This window comes from Lepisosteus platostomus, chromosome 5 (assembly GCF_059453375.1).
Source record: "Lepisosteus platostomus isolate fLepPlt1 chromosome 5, fLepPlt1.hap1, whole genome shotgun sequence".
NCBI lineage: Eukaryota > Metazoa > Chordata > Actinopteri > Semionotiformes > Lepisosteidae > Lepisosteus > Lepisosteus platostomus.
This window is the reverse complement of record NC_142615.1, coordinates 9,181,359-9,204,148: the sequence shown is the minus strand read 5'-3', so window position 1 is coordinate 9,204,148 and position 22,790 is coordinate 9,181,359. Positions and strand designations below refer to the sequence as shown.

Below are 22,790 nucleotides of genomic sequence, written 5' to 3'. Positions count from 1 at the left end.
AATTCTCGAGACGCAACGTAGAATATGGGGTTTACTTATCCACTGTGTATGGATTTGGAATCTCCTGGCACGAACACCAAACCAGCTGACAGGCTCTGTTGCAGCCTCTGTTGCAGCGGTTGGCCAATGGGCATTGTGTCGGCGTCCTCTAGCTACCGGCCAACCAGTCAAGGTGCAGCTCAGAGTAGGACGGGCGGAGGAATCTGACTGCGGCGCACAGGGCAGTCGTTGCTCCGAGGGGATCTACCAGGAGTCCGGCTGGCTAGTAGAAAGTCTCTATGCAAAGAGTGTGACCGTGAGTCTTCACAAGTCACTCTTTTGCCTGGGAAGAAGCTGGTTCGTTCCCGGTCCAGCGCTGCTTCTGAATAAGCTATTCAGGTTGTCGACGAGGGGTCCAACTGTAGGCTGCCGTTGATCAAGTGGAGCATTCACGTTGGTAGAATTCTGAGTACGTACGGGATCCTCGGCCTCGCGCTTAGAACAAAGTCCAAGTCCTTTTGCAGACAACAGCAGTTGTCACGTGATTGTCTCTGAGGATGCACGAAAATGGCCAAGGAGAGCCCCGATCTGAGCTTGCGCTCCCTTTTTGACCAAGACCCAGATGTGTGCTGATTGGTTGAGAGTTTGGCGGGCATTGGAGACCCACGTGGTATTACCACGCCCTGCCAGTCCCTGATTGGTTGGTCAAGATGAGATATAAGTCACTTACTCTTGACACTTAGGAATGCAGTCCAGATGTCCATTCGGCACTCTCTAGACTGATAGGCACCAATGGATGACCATTGATCATGATAGCCAGGCTTAGCTAAGTGCATCCCCGTCTGGGAGCTTGTTCCTTATCAAAAGAAAACATCTTAAATCAGCCTGCATGAATACTTTCTCTGTGGCTGCACCACAGAGATGGAGGGTGAGATGGGGCCTCCTTTAGGACAGCATACCAACGCCTAATTCTGTCTTATTAACAAGCATTGCCGCTACATATCCCCCCTTTTTGAAGGTCACGAGGTCCTGAGGCGTTGTTGCCTTCAAAACAAAAACAGAGTTAAGTGATGTCTGTTGTACCACGGTGGATTCTACCACCCAATATTCACATTACCTCTCGAGAATTTGTACAGGAAATAGTGTTGGAAAGAACATTGCGTATACCTGCTCTCAGTTATAAGGTACATAGAAATGAGGCATCGGGCATCATCAATAGCCCTAGACCTTAAACTTCCGGCAGTTCACTATCAGTATCGGATAGCTCTGCAGCAGGCAGACGTTTGGGAGTGGTTACCTGATTTCGGTGATACACCATTGCTCCCTTTGTCTCATTCAAACTACCCCGCAAGGCTTTGATACAAGAGAACAGCATCCAACGCATTACCCCAGCCATGATCCAGCTACCCAGCAGCAGTGTCAAGATGACCACGTTTACTGTTCCCAGCGCCCCAGAGGATCCACAACGACCGTACTTGGGACCTACCAGCGTAGTTTTTAAGTTTGTGTCGTTGAGAACAAATTCAAGTAACTGTACACCCTCAAGGCTTACTGTCTCTTGGATTCTCTCATCCAAGTCAACGCTGTGTCCTCTGAAAGCGTCCTCAATCTCGAGTTCCGTTTCATACAGTTCTGACTCCAGGTGATATAGTGCTAAATCGTTGAGATGCACTATAGCTCCTTCAGAAACTTGTAGAAAAACTGTTTGGTTGGGTAGCTGCACTTCGGTAGCTATGTCATGTCTGTCATAGGTTCTTGTAACAGTTAACTGTGGTGTGCTGACCAGCCATATCTTTCCCACCTGCTCAACCTGGGGTTCATTAACCTCACTTTTGCTCGTCACTGTGGCTTTACACTTTTCAGTGGCAGCCCCCTTTCTGATACCACACAACCTCTGAGTTGTGTCCCTAAGGAATGGCTTACTTGGGCATACCCAGTGGATATCCTTGGTTGACATACACAGTTCCAGGTTTGGAACAAGGTACAAATTTGGATCATCCTCCTGGTAAGCTACGAGCGATGGGGTGGTCAACTTCACATGCATGTCCCCCCTCCAGAAGCCAACGTTCGATATAGACTTGAGTCTATAGATATCCTTGCTACTCACGATGGGAAGGTTCAACAGGAAACCTATTTCCTTGGCTTCGGGGTTGACATGTATGGGAATGGCACTGCCTAGACTGTATGCAAGATGTACTTGCACTGGCTGCACCATCTCAGAAGTGGTGATCCTCAGTACTTCTTCTACCAAGGACAGTGGAACCAAGTAGGTTGGAATCTGTCCCATGGCTAGGCTAGTTACCATGGCACTAAGCTCCCTAAGCAAATCCTGCATCAGCATTCTGACCTGTTGCACGTAAGCATAATCCCACTGTAACACGTCGACAATCCTGCCCACGGTGTGGAGGGTGTTATTTAACACTGCTGCATGAAGGTTTACTGCTAATATTGTGCCCTGTAAGGTTTTCCCTAGGCTTTCCAGCCGCTGCTTCTGTTGATACAGTCTTTCACTACCCTCTGGCATTTCTGACACCTGCCTTCTTGGGGCAGTCAGGGTGAGAGTGCCGGTAACAAACAAACCTATCAAAAAGAGCAAATGCACAACAGTGGCGGCAGCAATCAGTCCTCCCAAAAGTTTTTAAGGGTGGCTGATCCCAGTCATCTCCTTCTGAGTGACTGTCGCCTTTCTAAGCTGGCGCAGCGTGTACATGGTGTCTTTCTCAGTATGCCATGTGGCATCCTGGGCACCAACATCCTGGAAATCTGGGGAGATCTGACGCAGCTGCTGATGCTGCTCCTCCATTTCCAGGGCATCTGCTTTTTTGATTTGTTCATGCCTGTGCTCTAGGAACGTTGCAGGGGGCGGTGCAGCGGTGGAGCATGCCTGACCCTCGGCTGAGTGGTCATCTGGAGCACCTGAGTGATCTGGGATTGTTACCCCATTCTCACTGTTCAGGTCCACCCTGCACCCCTCCTGATTGAGGAATCCCTCTATCGGCATGTTTACAATCGTTCGCTGGGCGTGGGTGTAGGACACCTGCTCACTCCCCCCTTCCCTCGCTAGGGGTTCAGGGAGCTGCCCCAGCACTGGGATAGCTAGTTCACTGTCTTTGAACTCGCTATCACCCACCAGGCCCATGTCAGTGCAGGCGGGGATTCTGACACCCCTCTTTGCGATGTCCTGCGCTGGCAGGCGGGTGGCTTGAGCATCCAGCTCCAGTATGGCTGAACCACTGTTGGTGAGACTCAGACTGACAGACTGAGCTGGTGGCTGTAAGAAAACCGGCTCGGCTTTCATTCCCTGTCCCTTCTTGGGGACTGGATGTGTTGGAAACCCTGCCGTTGAGGCAGGAACAATCAGGTCGGTCTCTCTCACTACCTGGTAGTTGTGAGAAATAATGTTACCTGACTGCAGGTTCCCTGGATCACAGCAGAGGGAATCGGCATCCACAGCGGTAAGCTACAGCGCAGTAGTCCCAGTGTCCAGCTGGACCTCCTGTCTAACCTGTGAATGTTGCACCAGGGGCACCTGGCGGTGGCCCTGTGACAGCTGCTCAAGCAGATCCTCACTAATAGAGGACCTCTCAGGGCTAAGGGTGAGGGCTACATCACCAACCTGCTCTCTTGCCATCTGGATCCCTTCCACCCCTGCGGGGTGGTGGTCCTGACCCCTCTTGGGTGCCAGGGTGCACAGGGAAAGCTCCTTTTCATCACCAAGTGGGGAGATCCGCTCCTCTTTAGGGATGTGAATGGGGTTTGCTTTACCTGGTGGATCAGGCCGCTGCTCGGAGCACCGCTCCTGTGGCATGGAGGCTGTTGGGACCTTGGCCAGGGCACGACTTCCCTGTAGTTTTGGAAAGCAAGAAGAGACATTTATTTCTCGTCCAGAGGAACCAGGAGGAACCTCCAACTCAGCTATAGTGTTCAGTGGGCACTGTGTGATCACAGCATAACCACTGAACCCCCCTTTTTGCTGTGCGACAGGCTTAGGGTTTTTGACCTGAGCCCACAATTTTCCACGCTGGCAGTCCACCAGAGGCTCCAGCCTGTCAAGCAGGTCTTGGCCAATGAGTAGTGGCTCTGTTTTAAACCTAGAGTTATAAACAGGATGCACCACGTTCATTGGCCCGAACCTAAGTGCCACCCACACTCGGTGTGTGATCCTGGCATGATCCTGGGTATAGCTGGAAATATCTGTCTTACATGGTTCTACCTTAAGTCTGATGCCTTTTCCTTTTGCTACTCGTTTGAGCTCGCTGAGTAGATCGGCTGACATCAAACTAATTTCAGCCCCAGTGTCAATCAGTGCTTCTCTATCTAAGACGTTTTCAAGAGAAACCTTGATATAAATACGCCTTGCTTTGCCTTTCTGGCTGAGATTCCTTAAGAATTGTTGGAAGCCTGTCTTTTCTTTGACTTCAGGGGCGGGGTCAGCGCCCAACTCAGAGTCACAGCCTTCTTCCAGGCAGGAACCCTCCCACCCAATCAGATAGACTGAGGGAGGGGTTTGGGACGGATCCCCGCCTCCTCCAGTGAGAAGGGGCGTGGTCCCCCTCAGCTTATTCACGCTTCCAGCATTCGGTGCGGAAGGTTTACCCTGTCCTGATCTCTCAAGCAGGGTGTAACGAACAGTTCTTTCCGGACCCTATGCGGACGACACAGTCCGACGGAGTGGGGAAACACTAGGGAAACGTCATGCAGGAATACGGGGCTGAAGACAGGGGGGCGTGTCCAAGGTGCGCTGGTGCACGGGGAAGGTGTGGCCGAGGCGAACAATCCGAGAGAGTAGTCCTTTGGGAATATCCAAAACACAAGGGTAAGTCCAAAACCAGAAGATCCATCAGAAGAAGGAATTAAAAGCCACGAAGGCCGGGTCGGAACCGGCGGACGGGGAACAGGAACAGGAACGGGAACGGGAACGGAGGTTAAAACCTTAACGGGACCAGGCGCTTCCAGGTCCCGGACTCGCACGATATGGAAATCAGATGCAGAGACCGGATGAGCGTCAGCGCCTGGCTTTTAAGGTGGGCTGGGAATGGGAAACAGGTGCAGAGAATAAAGTCTTAAGTGAAAGGGCTGGAGCACCCTTAAGGAGGGGGGACTAATATCATGACACAGGGCTTGTTCAAGCCGGGCCAGGCGGGCTGCAGTCGACTCCCTTCGTCCAGCCTTATGATAGGCTCTGCCTGAGCCCTTGCCTTCCCCGTAGCGCTCACAGCGGCTCTGACGCTTAGTGCGGTCCTGCCTGCCTATTTTGCGCCGGGGCTTAGCGGGCTCAGGAACCTCAGCTCCCTCAAGCTGAGGCGAGTCGTCAACCCTGCTGGCTTTAGTGGTGAACACGGCCGTTTTAGCAGGTTTTCGCTCTGAGGAAGCAGAGACTTCAGCTCCCCAGGCTTTTTGAGTGTGTGCATCACAATCATTTTCCTGACTGAGGGATGCAGATTAGCAATGAATAAACCTTTGAAATTCACGTTCTCTTCGCAACCCTCTTCATTCCGCCCTGCAAAATAAGTGCGCCTAAGCCTCTCATAGTAGTCGCGAGGGGCTTCAGCTTTTTCGTGCTTAATATGGTGCGCAGCGGCCACGGCAGATATGGGATCGATAAAAGCCGAAAATTCTCCGATCATTGCCTGACACAGCTCCTCAAAGCTATTACAGACCTCCGGTCCTTGTCTAGACATCCACTCGTGGACCGCTCGGCTGGTAGTTTTCCTTACTAACATAGCCTTTTCCTGTTCGGACGCTTCGGGCATAAACTGCAAAGTATATCTCAGCTCATCGATGTAGGTTTCCACATTATTCCCTGACACTGACAGGTCGAACCTTTCTACATCTTTGGCTAACTGCCTCAGGGAGTGGAGGTTAATTTTTACGGTTTCTCCGCGGGCAGGAGGACGGCCGTGATCAGGAGCAGGGGGTCTATGCCTGAATTGAATCGCCCTTGCGTCCCGCGCAGGACTTGGCGATCTCCCCCATGCCGATCCGACCACAGACCCTGGCCGGGAGAAACCTCCTCCCGGCGCGCTGGGTGAGCGCTCCGGGCTGCTAGGTGGGCTGGCATGCAAGTGGGATCTAGCCTGTTTTGCTTCCAGTACGGCAGCATCTAACTCCTTTTGCCTTTCCTGGCTGAGCTCATTTAAACTCTCAATTTCTTTTTCTTTCAAGGTCGCTTCCAGGTCTCTCCTAGCTACCTCAGCCGCAGTTTCTCTAGCAGACAGGTCATCTAATTTACCTAAAACTTCCCTGAGTCTGTCTTCACTTTCCTCATTTTTCACTCTCTTTTCTCTGATTATATCCAACAACTCAACTCGCTCCGCCTTATATCTTTCTAGCTTTCCCTGAAGCTTTTGAAACTTTGTCAGCTCGGACAAAGACAGTTCCAGCTGTTTAGCTAGATTTAAGGCGAAACTCGATAGGACCTGAACTGCATTCACAGACTCTCCTGTGTTAAGCTGGTTCGCTACCTTAGTTACTAGATTTACTTGCAGCTTCTCAATATCATCAAAGTTCAAATTTTCGATACCGCTCCAGCAAATAGGATTGTCGTCGCTAGAAATAGTATTTATAAGCGACTCCACTTCAGACATTTTAGCAGCCATTGTCATTACGTCAGAAAAACTTTAAGAGTATTACTTTTTTTCCTTTTTACCAAAATACAGTACGGAATCTAAACACCCGAGCAGATGGATTTCCAATCAGCACACGTTACACTAAATGCTAGAAAACAGGGGGATTTCTTTAGGCAGTTATCAGCACACCCGGTATTCACGTATAGAAGCCGTGGTGCTGTGCTGAACTTGAACTCACAGCAACATCAGTTATTCTGTGCGATTGATTCTCATTTCATTCTAAACTCGCCCGCACAGGGACGCCATTAAATGTAGTGGTTTGATGGGTTTACTGAGACAATTATTAATTGTAACAGTAATCACGAGGTTGTTCGTTGTAGCTTTTAGAAAATCAATTGTCAGAACAACTAACAACGCACACACACGGGTTCAATACACGAGATACATTTATTAATATAAATTGTGCACCAAAGATATACTAGTCTGCATGGATACGAGCGGCAGACCTTACTGTGAGGGTTATCAATATACAAGGTATATAATCTCGAAGAGATGCAAACACAAAGAGATACACAACAGAGAATATATGTCAATATATATCGTTTGGTTATCAAATTGCTAATCAGTGTTATTACCCACTGTTACTCTAAACTCGGAAGTAAATACATTACTCATGAATTAAATTGATAACAACTTGTGTTGAGGTACAATTGAATTCTCGGGACTCTCCCGGCACGAACACCAAACCAGCTGACAGGCTCTGTTGCAGCCTCTGTTGCAGCGGTTGTCCAATGGGCATTGTGTCGGCGTTCTCTGGCTACCGGCCAACCAGTCAACGTGCAGCTCGGAGTAGGACGGGCTGAGAAATCTGACTGCGGCGCGCAGGGCAGTCGTTGCTCCGAGGGGATCTACCAGGAGTCCGGCTGGCTAGTAGAAAGTCTCTATGCACAGAGTGTGACCGCGAGTCCTCACAAGTCACTCTTTTGCCTGGGAAGAAGCTGGTTCGTTCCCGGTCCAGCGCTGCTTCTGAATAAGCTATTCAGGTTGTCGACGAGGGTCCAACTGTAGGCTGCCGTTGATCAAGCGGAGCATTCACGTTGGTAGAATTCTGAGTACGTACGGGATCTTCGGCCTCGCGCTTAGAACAAAGTCCAAGTCCTTTTGCAGACAACAGCAGTTGTCACGTGATTGTCTCTGAGGATGCGCGAAAATGGCCAAGGAGAGCCCCGATCTGAGCTTGCGCTCCCTTTTTGACCAAGACCCAGATGTGTGCTGACTGGTTGAGAGTTTGGCGGACATTGGAGACCCAAATGGTATTACCACGCCCTGCCAGTCCCTGATTGGTTGGTCAAGATGAGATATAAGTCACTTACTCTTGACACTTAGGAATGCAGTCCAGATGTCCATTCGGCACTCTCTAGACTGATAGGCACCAATGGATGACCATTGATCATGATAGCCAGGCTTAGCTAAGTGCATCCCCGTCTGGGAGCTTGTTCCTTATCAAAAGAAAACATCTTAAATCAGCCTGCATGAATACTTTCTCTGTGGCTGCACCACAGAGATGGAGGGTGAGATGGGGCCTCCTTTAGGACAGCATACCAACGTTTAATTCTGTCTTATTAACAAGCATTGCCGCTACAATAGCAATTCAAATACAACAGCCACACTGCTGAAACCATATGTTTTACACACCAGACAGGCCCCCTAACCTCATACAACCTTGCTGTGGCTGTGACCCCTTTCTTTATTTTTTTATGATTTTCTGAAGGTAACACTACAGGTAATACATTGGGATAGGTGGGTCTTCTTCATGGCTCAATAGCAATTCAAATACAACAGCCACACTGCTAAAGCCATATGTTTTACACACCAGACAGGCCTCCTAACCTTATACAACCTTGCTGTGGATGCGGCCCCTTTATTTATTTTGTAATGATTTTTTCAATATGGCACCATTAGACAGCCGGTACATGGGGATAGGGGGGTGTTATTCACGAGTCAATAGCTCTTCAAGCACAACAGCCACAGTGCTGCAACCAGGTGTTTTACACACCAGACAGGCCCCCTAACCTTATACAATCTTGCTGTGGCTGTGTCCCTTTTCTTTATTTTTTTATGATGTTTTCAATACGGCACCATTAGACAGGCTGTACATGGTGATAGGAGGGTGCTATTCACGAGTCAATAGCTCTTCAAGCACAACAGCCACAGTGCTGCAACCAGGTGTTTTACACATCAGACAGCTCCCCTAACCTTATACAACCTTGCTTTGAGTTGTGGAACATTTCTTTATTTTTAATGATTTTTTTACTGTAATCAAGTGTTGTGCTCATTAATAATAATAATAATTGCTTACACTTATATAGCGCTTTTCTGGACACTCCACTCAAAGCGCTTTACAGGTAATGGGGACTCCCCTCCACCACCACCAATGTGCAGCATCCACCTGGATGATGCGACGGCAGCCATAGTGCGCCAGAACACTCACCACTATCAGTGAGGAGTAGAGAAGAGAAATGTAGCCAATTCAAAGAAGGGGATTATTAGGAGGCCATGATTGATAAGGGCCAATGGGGAAATTTGGCCAGGACGCAGGGGTTACACATCTCCTCTTTTCAAGAAACGCCACGGGATTTGTAATGACCACAGAGAGTCAGGACCTCAGTTTTACATCTCATTCGAAGGAAGGCGCCTGTTTACAGTATAGTGTCCCCGTCACTATACTGGGGCATTAGGACCCACATGGACCGCAGGGTGAGCGCCCCCTGCTGGCCCCACTAGCACCTCTTCCCCCAGGAACCTTAGTTTTTCCCAGGAGGTCTACTATCCAGGTACTGACCAGGCTCACACCTGCTTAGCTTCAGTGGGTTGCCAGTTGTGAGTTGCAGGGTGATATGGCTGCTGGCCATAATCAGCAGCCTTCAGTACTGAAGCAGGTGTGAGCCTGGTCAGTACCTGGATGGGAGACCTCCTGGGAAAAACTAAGGTTGCTGCTGGAAGAGGTGCTAGTGGGGCCAGCACCACCATTAGGCAGGCCTCCTGACCTTTCAAAGTCATGCTTTGTTGTGTGAAACTTTAATTATCTTTTTAGGATTTTTTGAACATGGCAACTTCCACCGAGATGGGTGGGGGGTGTTGGGGTGCTCTTCAATAGCTTTTTCATCTATACACACAAACGGATGTAAACAAGACACACAGAACCTGTCACGCATTGGCTGACTGCTGAGGATAGGGATCCAATGCGGTGCCCTTGGTAGGGTTGGCGCGAGACGCAGACGTAGTCGGAGTAAACAGGCAGGGGTCCGAGTCCGGGAAGGCGTATGTCGAAGAAAACTCTTCACTCAGGCTGGGAGATTGTCAACAGAGATCTTTAATACAATCAGCTGAAGGGGAGCATATCACAGAGAAAGGGTTTCCCCTAGCACTCAAGACATGTTCATTGGACTGAAGTTATACTTTCCTTTTTTATACAGTAAAAGTAGGCAATACTTTAACATGTAATAGGTTTATTCCATGCTGAAAAAAAGAAGAAAGAGAACACAACGTTTCGGCCGTGGAGCCTTCTTCAGGTGTGAGAGAGACAGGGCAGTAGGCAAAGGTAAAGTAGCGGGAGAACAAAGGTTGGGAGGGAGGAGGAGTGAGAGGCGGGAGCAGGGGACAGAAAGAGAGGCCAATCAAGAGGTGTGAAGTCAGAATGGGTGCAGAGAGGTGTGAAATGAAACTTCCAATGAATGGAGAAAATTTAAAAGAAGGGAGAATGTGTGATCCTAACTGCAGAATAATTTTAGTTTCGGTGGTCTTTCTGATGTATGAGTTCGGAAAACCGTCTTTGAGAACACAGACGGAGAGATTAGTGTGGTCGTGGCCGTCAGAGGTGAAATGAGAAACAATGGGCTTGGAGAGATCTTTAATCTTCACAGCCCTGACGTGTTCTCTGAAGCGGTCTCCGAGTCTCCTTCCTGTTTCTCCAATGTAGATGGCTGGGCATTTACTGCAAGAGATACAGTAAATAAGGTTGCTGGAGGTACAAGATGCTGTCTGGGTGATCCGGAATTGTCCTGAGGGGCCTTGAATGAGTGTGGTGGTGGCTGTGTACTTGCAGGTGATACAGCGAGCTCTGTTGCAAGGGAAAGTGCCTGGTGTGGATGGTTGTTGAGGGCGGCACCGACGCAATCATCAATATATCGTTTGTAGAGACGATATATTGAACGATATATTGATGATTGCGTCGGTGCCGCCACATGCTCCAACGATCAGCTCGAGTTCTTCCTGCACCATTTCACCAACTTCCACCCGTCCCTCAAATATACAGTTCACATATCTTCCACCACTCTTCCGTTTCTAGACATCCACTTGTCTATCAACTACCCCTGACTTTCCACTTCAGTTTATTACAAACCCACGGATTCACACAGCTACCTCCTGTACAGCTCATTTCACCCCAACCACACTAAAAACTCTCTTCCTTTTTCACAGTTCCTTAGGTTACGAAGACTATGCAGCGACGACATCGACTTCGAGAACCAAGCCCTCGAAATGTACTCATTTTTTATCAACAGAGGATATCCCAGCAGTGTGATTGACAGGGCCCTTGCCCGAGCCAAAAACACCCCCCGGACCATCAACCCGATCAGGAACTCCCGCCGTAACAACCGCATTCCCTTGGTGCTTCCTTACCACCCTAACACACTTCCTATCCCCAGGACCATTAACCAGAATTTTTCCATCCTACAGGATGATCCCTCCATTGGGGCCCTCTTTTCTGATCGCCCTATCATCTCATATCGCCGACCACCTAATCTGCGTAACCTCCTTGTTCACAGCTCCCTTGACCGCCCTCAACAACCATCCACACCAGGCACTTTCCCTTGCAACAGAGCTCGCTGTATCACCTGCAAGTACACAGCCACCACCACACTCATTCAAGGCCCCTCAGGACAATTCCGGATCACCCAGACAGCATCTTGTACCTCCAGCAACCTTATTTACTGTATCTCTTGCAGTAAATGCCCAGCCATCTACATTGGAGAAACAGGAAGGAGACTCGGAGACCGCTTCAGAGAACACGTCAGGGCTGTGAAGATTAAAGATCTCTCCAAGCCCATTGTTTCTCATTTCACCTCTGACGGCCACGACCACACTAATCTCTCCGTCTGTGTTCTCAAAGACGGTTTTCCGAACTCATACATCAGAAAGACCACCGAAACTAAAATTATTCTGCAGTTAGGATCACACATTCTCCCTTCCCTTAACGACAGATTACTGTTCTTTTAAATTTTCTCCATTCATTGGAAGTTTCATTTCACACCTCTCTGCACCCATTCTGACTTCACACCTCTTGATTGGCCTCTCTTTCTGTCCCCTGCTCCCGCCTCTCACTCCTCCTCCCTCCCAACCTTTGTTCTCCCGCTACTTTACCTTTGCCTACTGCCCTGTCTCTCTCACACCTGAAGAAGGCTCCACGGCCGAAACGTTGTGTTCTCTTTCTTCTTTTTTTCAGCATGGAATAAACCTATTACTTGTTCCTTTGCAGCCTACGCATGCTGACGCAGCTACCCACCTGAAATACTTTAACATATCAAAGGAACATACAGGGAAAGGGGCAGTGTCAGAAGTCAAACAAACAGGACAGGGGGGTGCCATTTGGCATCCTACAATCTGTTTCAATTTTGTCTGATTGAATGGGTGTGAGGAATCACAGGCTTTAGTTTGCACCTAAGACAGTGGTCTTAGGTGCGAACAGATAACCTTTCCCACGCATAGTCACTGTCCTGACCTTTTGACTCAGTCTTCCACATGTAGCACAGGCGTAGGCACAGAATCGACAGGCGAAATTGTAGTTGAGGGACTGGCAGGGGTCGGAGTCCGGGAAGGCGTAGAAGTTGCGTCGGTGTGGATTCAGAAGGCAGAGGTGTAAACGAAGAGACAGGCTTGGGTCAGGATCCGAGAAAGCGTAAAACAGGCGAAGGTACAAAATCGAGTGGCTAAAGCGGTAGTCGGAAAAGCGGGGTCGAGGTCCAGGGGAGAAGTCGTAGTAAGGCAAAGGTGTAGTTAGTACGTAAGCTCCGGGAGAGAATCTCAATCGTGAGCAATGACCGGGGGGCAGATGAGGGTTTAAGCAGAGGACTGATTGACACGTGCACGTTTGGTACGGGGAGAGCTCGTAGGAATGCGGGAGCGCTTGCCTGCGTGAGGGAGATTCGTGGCAAAACCAACCTGAACTCACAGAAAAACAAGAATGCCCCCGAGACACCTGCACCCCCCCGGACCACTCTGGTATCAACACCCCCAAACCCATCCATACCAGCTAACAAGACTCAGAATCGGTGCAACCCTCCAACCTGGACCAAGAGCAGGATGGGACAAGAACCTGCACCACACTACGCACCCCTTATCCAGACCAGCAGGACAGCCAGACCACAGACAGCACCATCATGTAACCCCCCTGTTCATTCCAACAGAAAAGGCGAACTGACCCCCACCAGCATGGCGACGCTGCAGCTCTGGTCACACCAGTAGGCCCAATGGGCTCAGAGCTGGGGGACATACAGATGCAGCCATTCAAAATACGTGGGCGATACCGGTACGCTGTACGCAGTCTACCGCAAGTTACCGGTAAATACCGCGAGTTACCGGTAAATACCGCTAGTTACCGTACATTCTCCTATAATATGACAAGCAAAATAATAGTATCCGGAATTTCGGCAAGGTGGAGCTAATAAAGCTCAACCTCTCATGTTTGAGCTGTGGCCATCAAAGTCTTTAACGAAGATATTACTAATAGTATTAATAATGAATGACCTTGGACAAGCTGTAAGTGTAAACTCAAAGTATTGCCCTGGTCAACATTCTTTTTTTCATTGACCGTCTTTGTAAAAGTAACACCACAGCATTTCGCAATGACGCATTTGTTTCCAATCATGCAAAGTACAGTAATTTTTGAGAATCGATTCACCATGCCTTTCACATGCTCATAAAAGAGATTGATTTAGGAACGTAAACATATTACTGTATGAAAACTGTACTGTATACAGTATGTATATGTATATTTAATGTCTTAACTGTGCCCGTTTAAGTATTGAATATTCATATCTAATTTTACCACTGAAGGGAAATCTTAGTAGCTGAGCATAAAAAGAATAGGAGAATACTGCAACGCGTGTGAAGGCCATAAACGATATTAATTTTGGAACATAAACATACAGTATATGGCTGGTCTCGGTACTTTAAAGAAAACATACACGAAACATGGTTTCATTATGACCAGAATCGGTCTTGAGATATTTTTAACTTGATTTACAGTATTTGAGAGGTATGTCTTAACACCGATACTACAGTACGTAAATACTGCTCACGTATATGTTTCTAGGTTTATATTATGCATTTCATACGGTCAAATTTCTTTTGAGCAACTAATAAGAAGCGCGAAACGGTATGCCCAGGGCATTTTAGTTTCGTTTTACTGGGACTCTGCTTTAACAATGTCGCCGTGGATTGATTAGAGATATCAAGTACATACAAGTCATTTTTTAAATGTTGTAGTTCGTCTTGTAAAAATGTTACGAGTACATCATCTATCAATAATTACACAGGTTCTGTTTCCATATTGCGGATTTTGGTTACATAATATTATTTTCTAAATTTCATGTTGTGAATATATGATTTGGGCAAACAGAGCCGCAAAGAAGTACATTATGGGTTGTTGTTTTTTTTTTTCAGTTTTATCTAGAACAAGCGATGCTTAAACCTTTGTCTGATTCTTGTGAAACTATCCACACGACAGTTACAGTACCTAGGAGTTGACTTCAGTGATGTCACTGATGGGATGAATCTAAAAATCCATCCTCTGTAAAACGTCTTCTCTAGTTGTCCTGCATATGTATTCGCTAATGAAGCTGTGTGTTCTGAGCCTGGATCTCTACATTTCTGTATGAACCAGCTTAGAGGGCTAAAGACAGCTTATGTTTAAATTGAGTGTAAGGCAATTTATGCTTCTAAAGTCATGGTCAGCATTTATTATTGTACTGTGCTGTAAACTTGTTCTGTGCCTAGTCACATTATTTTATAGCGTTTTTATAGCGTTATCAAATCCGGTGGCGCTGTGTGTTAGTTTCCTGACTCCCATGTCACATGGTCTGTGATTGAAACCTGTGAAACCGGTTTAATTAGTCACAGCCAGCACTCCGGCAGAGAGGGGTTGTACTTGTAAAGTAGAAGCAGGCGAGATTTCCAGTGAAAGACACCTCCCCCTCCCCCCCCACCCTCATACGATTCAAATTGTATTACAGCATTGTAATTACACATTGTAATTGTATTACACATTGTACACATGCTTAAAAGAGAAGAGAGAAAACGTAAGCCTTCTTCAGGTGTGAGGGTCTTCTGCTCAGAATGAAACACTAAAATGTAATGTAGGCTCTGAATGGGTTCAATTATGATTTGGGCTTGATTAAGGTCGCTGCCTTTCATCTAAAACCCTACTTGAATCCTTCTAAACTAAAAATCAGTGTTAGTGAGTTCTAAATAAAGAGGTATCCAGGTAACAGTGAAACGGGCGGACAGTCTGGGGAGATCGCCCGTTTTCCATGTAAATAGTTCCCTGGTTCCGCACCCCTTGGTGTTTCTCTCGCTCTCTCTCGGGTAACCTGATCATTAGCTCGAAAGATTTGAGTGCTTTGTGTATATTCTAATGGTAGTGGGGGCAGGTGTGTGGGAACAGGTTTGGTTGAAATTGCATTGGAGTTCTATGTTCTTCACACCTGAAACATTTTCTCTGAAAGCATTTTCTTCGCAGTTTAACCGATCTTGTTACAGCATGTTACAGTTTACTATTATTAACCATATTCATTTTAAGTGCTTAATGCCATTTTTTGACCAGGCACGAATATTCTTAAGTCCATATCTTCGCAAGGGAATCAGTGCGAATTGCAATACTAATTAAATTAAAACTACTAACTACTAACTAATACTAGCTAATTAATACAAACCAGAAACGTATCTAATGACATTACAAGTGGAAAGATTACAGATTTTAATAGTCTTTAATTTTGTTATGTTATACATTTTAGAAACGTTTCATCCATACAAACACCACAAAACTATTTTCGATTGTATTTCTGAATAGTATGTTACACTTAGTTCACTGTTTTAAATACATCTAATTAAGAAAGTTAGGTGTTAGCATAAACTATTAGCAATCAATAATATTAAATTTAGCACTGTAATAAGCTGTTGCACTTTCCCCCGCATCTTGTAAAAATATATTTTCATTGTTCAAATATACATTAAGTCTGACTATCATATAATAAGTTAAATACAAAACTAAAGAAAAAATAGGGTTAAATATAATTCAAAATATTTTGTTAACAATGTTAAAATAAAATGTATTAACTAAGGAGTAGGGTGGCACAGTTGTTAGTATGTTTTTTGTTTTGTTTCTTTTTCATAAATACAATAGTAGTACCTGATGTCTCAGTGGCTTTCAAAATTAAATTATGCATGCAAACCTGTGAACTAGAAAGATAACTAAGATATCCATCCATTTATAATGGTGGCAAAGTGGTTAGCATTGCTGTCTTGCAGCACTGGGGTCCTAGGTTCAATTCCTGCCATCCTGTGTGTGTGGGGTTTACATGTTCTCTCTGGGTTACATGGTATTTCTCCATATGTGTGATATGACTCCCTCTCGCACTCCAAAACATACTGGTAAGTTAATTGATGTATGGGAAAACTGGCCCTGGTGTGTGTGTGTTTGTGTCTGTCTGTCCTGTGATGGACTGGCGCTTCGTCCAGGGTGTATTCTGCCTTGTGTCCGTTGCTTACTGGGATAGGCTCCAAATCCTCTGTACTGGATAAAGAGATTAGAAATGGATGGAAGTAAAGGCACTGTGTGGATGGAACTATACACAGTGTTAGAAACCCACTATGAAATGGCAGCATCTCACTGAGAATAAAATATCTTATAGTGCTGGCTTAAGGAAACAGCCTTTCCACCTCTCTTGCACATCAGTATCCATACCTAGTTATTTAAACAAATTGCCTCTAATTATAAACATCTTAATATGCTGGCTCTGTGGATCTGCATCAGCTATGTTTGCCCATTCCTTCAATTCATGTGCATCCAACACACAGTTCAATGCCAGCAACTACACATAATCTAAAATACAATCCTTATTTCAGTATCTATGTAAACATATAGTCTGTTAACTTCATCATCTTCATCAAAAGTATGCCTAACCCCATTAGGAAGTGTTCTTGTTATAAGTGTATTCCTCAGGTTTCCCCAAATTATCTTCTTCTTGTCAACATCTCTAGTCTTTTATCCTGCAATAACTCAGCCAACACTTAAATCTCCAAAAGCTGCTTGTGTTAATTTCTTTAAATCACAAATATCATGTGTAAATACTGGCCATGTAATACTCTGCATTGTGGAATAATAGTTTATTTTAAAGGGAAATAGAGAAACTAAGAACTAGAGAAATCAAGAAAGGCTTTTTTTCTAGAATTAATAAATGCACATCCTGTTCACTGGGGAAATTAAATCCACACTGAGCAATCTTCAATATGTTCAGAATATGACAGCAAGAATCCTATCAGGGATGCATTATACCTGTTTTCAAGTCCTTGCACTGGTTACCTATCAGATTTAGAGTCAACTTCAAAATCCGTATCCTCCTTATATACTGTCCTACAACTGTTATTATTGATCACCGAATTATTGTACTTGACATGACTTCATTCAGCCTTTCCTGAACGTCTATGACAGGCAGAGAGAGTGCTGTTTCTGGTGCGATCTTTTGCAGCTGACATTTCACTGTTTTAAACGAACAAGAAATTAGATTGCTCATAAATCAGTTATTCTATATAAACACAGCGTAATTGCCCTCCGAAAATCCTTTTTCTTGTTCGTTTTAGAGACCTTGATCGAAACTGATTTTAGATGTCAGAAAGGATTTATTTTCTCTGTATTTCCTACATTGCTTTGTCGAGATTTTAACTTTATATCTAACTTTATATCTAGGCTCAGATTTCAACTATAAATCGTACAGTAATTAATAGCAGTAAATACTGATGTGTTGCGCCCTCTTACCACAAAAATATATGTTTTGTAGTTGGGATTAACTTTATTTCGTACGCATAGCTACTCCGATTCAGACACGGAACAGTTAAAGATGGCGGCAAATCAGACACCCAGAGGGGGGCGGCTTCTTGCCTTCATAACTAAAATGCCAAATAGGAGTGGCTTAAGCGACATACACAGTCGTGTAACTGACAGTTTGAGGTAGCCTATCGTGTAAATTTCGCTTTGTTGCTGATAGGTTAAGCTTTCGAAACTCTGCCCCAAAGTCATGTGACTGATTTTTCGCCCTGTTTCGTTGGTTAAACGCAATGATCACAAGCACCACCATGGTAACTGGGATGTGTAGTTTTTAATTCCGTTTGAATTATAACTGTACGTACTGTCTTCATATTTGACCAGGGCTTCAAAGAGAAGGCGCGCCAAAAAATTTCGGTGCCGTCGTCTCCGCTTTAAAGGTACCCCCGTGCTGGAAGAATTTGACCTTGGAACGTTTGCCCAGCATAGTTATAGTGGACATAAAAACAAGAGTTCGCTGGCATTATATCCTAGAAGACGCAGACCGGCGCCAGACCGGTAAATGCTTGATGAACTAGGGATTGGACAGTTTCCAAGTGCTTGTACAATTGATAGAAATGTTCAAATAAATGTGCAAAAGAAATAAACAAAATAATCATTTATTTCTTTATCATATTGGCTAGCTAATGTCCTCTCTTTGCTAGTTAGTGGCTGTGTTTCTGCGTTGGGTAGCAACGGGTGACTGTTCTCAGGCGGAAGATGTAAACAGCTTAATTTTCGTGTTAAATAATTTTTAAAAATTAAAATTCATTCTATACAGCAATCACATATTTGGGTACCATTTCATAAAACTTTCATGCTTAAAATGTTTAGGGAGAAATGGAAGACTGGTGTGTATTTTTTCTTTAAACAAATCAAGACCAGCCATACACAGTACAGTTTATGTACATACAGTAATGTTTATGTTTCTAAATTAATATCGTTTAGGACTTTCAGATGGGTTATGCTCCTCTTCTTTTTATGCTCAGCTACTAAAATTTCCCTTTAGTGGTAAAATTCCATATAAATATTCAAAACTAAGCGGATTGAAACGTGCACAGTAAAGACATTAAATGATTAAATCTTTTCACTACCAACCAATGCACCACGAGTGCCCCTGTCGGTCATTTTGGCCAGCAAATCACTTACCGCGGTGCCCTACGGTGCCCTGCGGGTTGGTTAAAGAACCACGGGTTTTTAACGCTCATTTTGAATGGCTGCATCTGTATTTCACTTCAGCCTTTCACTCTTGCTTCCTTCCAATGAGGACGGAGCTGCGGGAGAAAGGGCGCTATAGAGGATCGCTGTGGAGAGCTGCTGCTGTGCTTTGACATCTGAGCTCTGTGGAAAACGATCTCAATACAATTCTGAAAAACGCAACTCCCCGAACGCCAGCCGAACAAGTCTCCAAAGCCGAACTGCTGTGTCTCTTTTCAGCTGACGATAAACCTTTCCTCGATCCTTTGCGGACTTGTAAAACTGTTCATGATCAGAATAAAAAACGCTCACGCTAATACACAAGCACCCGTGTCTCGCCAAAGCTGACAAATAAACAGACGGACAAGCCGCACTGCACGTGTGAACAGGGGAATGAGCGAGCGAGCGGGGATAGGGCGCCTCCTGCGCTTAAAAGCTTACAGCACCTGGTATTCCAACGCGGTCTCCCATTCAAGTACTAACCAGGCCCACCCCTGTTTAGCTTCCGAGATCAGAAGAGATCAGGCGTGCTCAAGGGGGTGTGGCCGTAAGCGAGAGCAAGGCTCGCTGGCACCCTTCTTATAGAGAATTGTCATGGAAATATAACTATCAAGGAAGCCACAAGAGAGAGTTCTCACCTGAGTAAGGTCTTTATTTCAATATTGCAATATTGGGAGCCCTGCAAAGTGCAACCAGAGACTCAATTTGTTACAAGCAGTACAGGGTTTTTATAAGACGTTGCGCTGTAAAAAAGTTCAGCACTTGGTCCCTTCTAAAACTTCCCCTTTCTCTAAGAGAAAACAGATTACATCATAGAGCGAGAGAAGAAAAACTAGATTTGTTATTCAAAGCTTATCAGTTACTTTCAGCTAATTCTAATGACCCAGACAGCATATATTGTTTTGGTACATCTAAACTAGTCTTCTAAACTAACCTAAACAGTGTACTTTGTTGACGAACTGTTTTCTAAAATTCTGCACGTACTGTAGCACAGCAGTTACATCTTTGAAATATATTATCTAAAAGCACCAATATATTTTTTTCAAAGCTCTCTACATTTTTAAGAATCAATTTACTTATTAGATTTCCACTTCAATTCCCTCCTTTTTATTCTTGAAAATGATTAAAAGTTAGATTCTTCATATGGACTCCCAGGAGGCTCCCGTACTTCGGATTCTTGCGTTCTTATCAGAACATACTGATGCGCAAACATATTCATTACCATATTTCAAAGCATTGGAATAATATATTTCGTACAGCAACACAAAACCAGGAAGACAAGTATCACAGCTACTATAATCGGTGTTAGTAACTTAAAGAAAAACATTCCCCCTGTCCCAAACAGTGATTCTAACCAGGAGAGAAATGGGTGAGGCTGTAGAATGAGGCATTAAAGCACATACATAACAAGATGCATTACATTTCTTTAACTTTACAGTATGATTTATAAGTTTATACCACAAATTACTCATATCCCCCTCATTATCAGTTTCATTCAGCCAGTTTGTATACAAATAGGCTTCGCGTTTAGATTCTTCCTCTTTCTGGGTGATGACAGGCTTCCACATAAAATGGAAAAAGGCTGGGCACATCAGTCCCAAGGATGTGATCTCCATCTATCCCTGTGGAGACATCACTCCTGCGCTTTGCTCAGTTCATTTGTGACCTTTTTACAGTGGGAAGCATGAATACAGGGCACCTGGCATGGCCCCCTCCACTTGAGTGAACACCATTTCTTTTTCCTGAAGTCTTTCACCAGAATCCAGTCTCCTTATTCATGCATTAGTTCTTACAGCACAGGTAAATCCCTGTGGGCTGGAGCCCAGCATTTTTCTTAGGGTTTTATTTTTTACAAGATTGGTCAACAGCTGGGTAATAACTCTTAGAAAAATCTACACATTGTTCCACTGACTCAGCTGTGCCGTTTTGCAGAACAATTCTAGCTGAAGTTGTAAAATTTCTCTTTGGTCCGTTCCTGCAAAACATCTTATTATGAACAAACAAACCATAATAATAATGTGCATCTATGGGAATCACTCCCAAGGGTAACCCCCCTTAAAACTATATTGTTCTACCCATCAGGTTCTGCCACTAGATAAGAGAACCTTTCCCATGAAATCATTTTTTGACCTTTATGATCCCTTCAGGGCATACAATTAGCACAGAAGCAGCAGCTTTAGTCCACATGTTTTTCAAGCAGGATATTAACAGTATGATCGTAACGAATAATACCAGACACACAAATCTGTATTGAACCAGAGACCCTCGCCAGGTTCCTAGCACAGACTGTAGCCATGCACCAATGCCCCAATCATCTGGATTCTAATTATGGTATATATTTTTCTTCATCATAGATGTGCTTTGCTAAGTCATTAATTTGCTAATAATTGTCTAGAATACAAGTACTGTTTAGTCTTTGCTCACCTAAACAGCTGTCTATCACCCTAATAGAGAATGGCCTAAAACTGTGATTATAGCGAGGAGCATACACTTATTTCCATTCTAATACATCTGAGTTACACACAGACTAAAAGCAGGGCTATTTTCCCATGCCAGTAAACCTAAATAATCACCTCTATCAAAGGGGATTACTCCCATGACCATCTTTTATAGCAATACAATCCCAACATGAGCTCTGATTATTATTTGTGGCTGACTGATAAAGTATTGATTCCATATCCCCATTTTATCAAAGTAAAGCTCCTTACACTTAACAGGTACACTGTCGCCCCCCCTCAGGAAGCTCAACAAACACAGAAACAGTGACAATATAATAATAAATGTTCACTCAGTCTCTGGTGAAGAAAGATGTGAAGACGGGGGTTTGAATTTAATCCTTTCTGTAGGGGGTTTAGACTTCCAAGTCACAAGCTGGGGTTTATGGCAGGAAAGGGGGTTAACTGATAAGGATTGCAGATGCAAGCTAGGAACCCCCCTGGGTGTAATCTTAAACTGACCATTTGTCCAGAACATCGTAAACTGGTCAAATACCATGAACCCCCCTCTTTACCATCAGACCGAGTGTCGTCAGAAACGGAGAAGAAAACACTATATAACCCAAAAGTTTGTAACAGTACGGCGAACAATACTTCGGTTTTGTTGTTTCTTGCGGGAAACAAGACTTCGGCTTTATTGTTCCTTGTATGCAATAAACTCATCTGTTTTACTTCATCTCGGGATCAGGAACCTTATTTCTTCTGTTACAACACTGGTGCAGTGGTTCGGTGTCGGCGCAATGCGTAGATCCAGTGATCTCATCCTGTCACTCAGATGGCAGAGTCGGTAGTCAGTTGCACTTGATATGGTCCTTCCCAGCAGGGTTGCAACATCTGGCAGGATATATCTTCCACACCCACACCCCACTCGCCAGGTATCAGGTCGTGTCTTCCCTCTACTGGAGGTCTCCAGGAGCGTCCAGCACCTGTTCACCAGCCCCGTGCACCACTTCAATTAACAACCTACAATACTACAATAGAGAATTAGCAAATTCAACAATCCATTAGCCAAATTCATCCCTCCAGGAAGTTTCGTTGATTGGCCTGTGATGATATCAAACAGGCTCTATTACACAGTTCTGTTTGATCCAGCCCGCATCCCATGGCGTTCCTTCAGTCTGATGTCTCGTCGATCTTTTAGAGTTCTGTTCCTTCATTCCACTGTTCCAGCAGACTGAGGGTGATCTCAGTCCATCTCACCCCGAATAATGCAGCCACAGCCTGTCCCTTGATCATAATATAAGCGGTAGGGCAGTGCCCACCGAGGGCTTATCTCCATCATCAAGTGTTTGGTAGACACAGAGGCAGTGACAGCAACCCACTGGGAAAACAGATTATAAGAGCCAAGGTTTCCCTTTACAATTGTAAATTGTAAACATTTGCTACTGCATGAAAGGTTTCTCAGGAGCAGGC

At 45.1% G+C, this 22,790-nt stretch overlaps 1 pseudogene; it reads right to left on the bottom strand.

Annotated features, from left to right (window-relative positions):
• Positions 1-19,316: 19,316 nt before the first annotated feature.
• Positions 19,317-19,435, bottom strand: LOC148663152 (5S ribosomal RNA; annotated as a pseudogene).
• Positions 19,436-22,790: the final 3,355 nt, after the last annotated feature.